Here is a 4,062-nt window from a genome sequence, read left to right on the forward strand (position 1 = left end):
GTTCCGATGACGACATCGCACAGGAGCACGAGTTAAAAATGAATAATGCTGCCGTCAAGAGCTAAGTTTAATAAAAATATGTAGATCACGGAACATTTGAATGTTTTGTCTTCATTTATACCAAGTTGATTTCATTAAAAAAATAATATAAACCAGTTTAAACATTTCCACAATCTCAGCGTCGTTGACGATTTCAAATAAAAAATATTTTTTTTTCATCAGAAACTATTTTAAAATGCACGAAGCATATTGATTAGCAATCTTTTCATTATATTTTTACTTATCAAATGGTTTTACCTTGTCCCGCTAACCTGAAACATCTGTAAAACTCTTTTTTGAAAAAATCAAGGAAACTCTTCCTTTTGGGTAAATCAGTCCCAGCGTCAATTTTGGAAACGCTTACTTTCAGAGTCCAAGGAAACGACTCCTTTCAGATTCTCGTATAAGTAATGTTATTTTTAAATCAAAATGTAGCCGTACGCTCAGGCTAAGAATTAAGTACGACTTTAACTTATTGTTTTTACGATATAAAAAGTATAAGATATGAACTTTGTGACAATGAGACAACATTTCATTAATATAGAACATAATAAAATGTCACCGTATGAAGTTACGTACGTTATTGCGTCAATACCGTATAATAAACCAGTCACAATCATAATAATTGTTCTATAAAATCGTAACAGTTAAGTTATATAAAATATATATCCATAGACTAGACAGGTAAATACTTTTCCGAAAAAAACTACAAATTGTTTTATCATATTTTACAATAGTCTAAAATAAGGACAACATGTTGAGAAAACGTCAAAAATATGCGTGTCAGACGTAGCAGACTATACGCATAAGAACTTTAGCAGGGGTGTTTGTGTTCTTCAAAACAGTGTAATATCCGCAAAAATTCGAAAGAATGAAATGCTTTATTGTAAAAGTATTACAAAATTACTGAATACGCTTCCTGTAACAACCAATTCTATTTTTTGGCAAAAACAAATAGTGTTCATTATGGTCAGATTTAGGATATTGTTAAGTAATCATAGGTTTTTAAATATAAGATTATATGAAATTTCGTTTGTGTAAATTATGCTCACAAAAGTACATAGATAGACCATAACAAAATCCAATTTTTGCAGCACTCACTCCACTTATTGAAATGCAACGGCTTCAAGCCAATGTCGTGCAAGATGTCCAATGTCGGATCCAATGTCGGATTTCGCAGCTTTTTACAAATAAACTGTCATTTTCGACGTCATTTATTGAACATTTAGATTTGTTGCATGCCAAAGAGTGCTTTTTTCGTAATTGTACTTTAACTCTACAACACAGCGAAATACTTTTTGAAAATTTGCGTAATCAAAACGACTTCGTTTTCAAAGAAATGAAAAGTCTTGCAAGTTTGACCACTGGACGATTTTCATACGTTGTCGATTCGGGACACTATTTATGGTGGATTATCTGTATAAATTTCCTCAGATAGAATTTTCTTGATAGTCAGTTACTATCAACAAGATCACACAGTATAAAAAAAATTAAATGAATGGGGTCGTTCGCTTTGATGAGGTTCTTAAGTTTTAAAAATCGAAGTACTGAAGTACTGAACACCTTAAGTCCGCAGGTTCCAGTGGATGGTCAAAAGCACATGTCACAAAAACAGATAACATCTCTATACATGAAACTGAGGTTAATTTACAGAGATATTTTTTTTCTGATACAAGTTCGTGTTTGAATAATGAATAAATGACAGGAAATTCAACCTCACCGTAATAACTATTATATTGTAGTGATACAAATCAGTATTTGACTTTTATACTAATAATATTATTATAGTGCAGTGCAAGTGCATGGTGGACATTCTTCTGTAAAAAATCAAAGCCTTAAAGGCTGTAAAAGCAATTGCTGCTATTTTTATGTTAATGTTTTGGGGACATTTATTTTTCATCCACATATATGAGAATTAAACCTGACAGGATTGAAGTGATGTCTAGTGAAAAGCAAGAACGTTTAAACTTTATATCAATAAAAGACTTTAGCAGGAAATAACTTTTAATATGTTTTATATTTCACAAGGAGACAACAAGTTTACCAGGCTGAAGTTGGGGCTAATTATACATGTGCTAAAACATATAACTAAAACAAAATCATTATGGATTATCCCCTTGGTAGTGTTTGTAATTGGGTAATAATTTCCTTTATTGATTTAATTTTAACAATTTTCATAATTAATTTAAATTATCCATTCAGTTAAAACATTTCAACTTTCCAGACGCATATTTAAAAAAAAACGAGACAGAAATGAAATATCTTATAAGACATAAACATGTCACGTAAAAAATAAATATATATTTCAGCTTACTAAAAATATTTTCATAATGTTACTTTGACATCATTTCTCAAAACTAAGTCCCAAACATAATTGCTCAGTTGATATGTGTCATCATCATGCTATAGATACAAGATAACTATAGTTCTGATGCAATCCTCAAAAGGGGGTCGTTATCACAGACAAACATGACATTAAATTGTCTTTATACGAACAAGAACAGATCTTTCATTAGCGTATTTAAGGCTATAAAAAGTGTTGGTTTCAAAAGTTAACACAACTATTGATTTTATACAGAAAATTCGTCCTGGTAAAACATGTAATAGTTCACAAATGATACGTGATTTTAAAGTAAAATTATTTCTTGAAAATAATTCTGAAAACACTGCAAAACATTTCATTCATATTGATTAAATAAAGTGGTATCGTCATTAAGTGCGTTGAAATGAACAGTTCTATAGCAAACCTCGAATTCCCTCACAAAATGTTATCACACACTATTAGTCCAGTCAAACTAAGATTTAACCTCAAACTAATTTCAACAGAAAATGTTTTAGTTCTAATCTATAGCATTAAGCCCTTAATTTACACAGAGGTTCGACGAAGCACATGTTTATTATTACTTTGTTATAAAAATGGAAATTTCGAGTCTTGAAAATGCTGTCGGCAGATGTGCACTCTAAATTACTGCAAGTAACACTCCTTCCCTGCATCCTAAGTATCCGCTTCTACTCAGATGTATCGGTCAATGTTGATTTGTTTTTCTATAAAATTTATCTTAAACTGTATCTCTAGATCTCTCTAAAATGAAATGCATGTTAGTAAAAGTAGATTTTTTTTTCGAAATTAATTATTACAAATAAAAGAATTTATTATGGAGCTCAATGTTGTACTACTTAAAGTTGCTAAATTTTCATAATGTGGGTTATTAACAGGGATGCACTGATCATTAAAACGTGAATTAAAAAAAATGGAATTTCAATGTCATCCATGTCTCGGAATTGTAATTATCTCAGAAAACGTAAAATGTTGGCGTGGGTGTTATTACGTCACTTATGTACAATATTGATATATAGGACGCAGTTTTGTTAATCCTGAGTTGACAGACAAGACAATTTACATAAGGTTTGTTTATATGATTCCTTAAGCAAGGAAGTCGGGGAAATCATAAGTTATCGATTTGAATTTACACAAAATATTTTTACAACAAAATGCTGATCAATGCTTATACGAGATCCTTCGTATTGACTTTTATAAGCCTGGAACATCAAAATGTTTAAACAAAGTTGCATCTATCTACAGTCTAACCGTTGGTATAAGCATTTCTAATTTATCTGAAAGGATGTGTTTCCTAGTAACTTTTATCTCAAAAAAAGCGTTTCCAAACTCCGAAAGGAGTCGTTTTGGTCGATGTTCAGTTTTTACATGCAGGAAAAGGTTAGAAATCTTGTAATATATACAAAATGAAAAATCCGAACTTATATTATAATCTTATTAATTGTATATTGTGTTAAACGGTCAATTGGTCTTCCATTCATGACTTTTATTTTTGATAAACTTGTTGTACTCGTCGACGCTGTTGTAGTGTAAACTTTGGAGATACCTGGCCTTGAAGGCATACAACTTTGCTCAGTGCTCGGAGCACAAAAATCATGCTCGAAACATGAAATCCAGCAATTTGATTGGTTGATTTTTGAGTCTGAGTACAAAAATCATGCTCGAAAGTTTTATGACCATGAGGC

This window comes from Mytilus edulis, chromosome 8 (genome assembly GCF_963676685.1).
Source record: "Mytilus edulis chromosome 8, xbMytEdul2.2, whole genome shotgun sequence".
NCBI classification, from domain to species: Eukaryota; Metazoa; Mollusca; class Bivalvia; order Mytilida; family Mytilidae; genus Mytilus; species Mytilus edulis.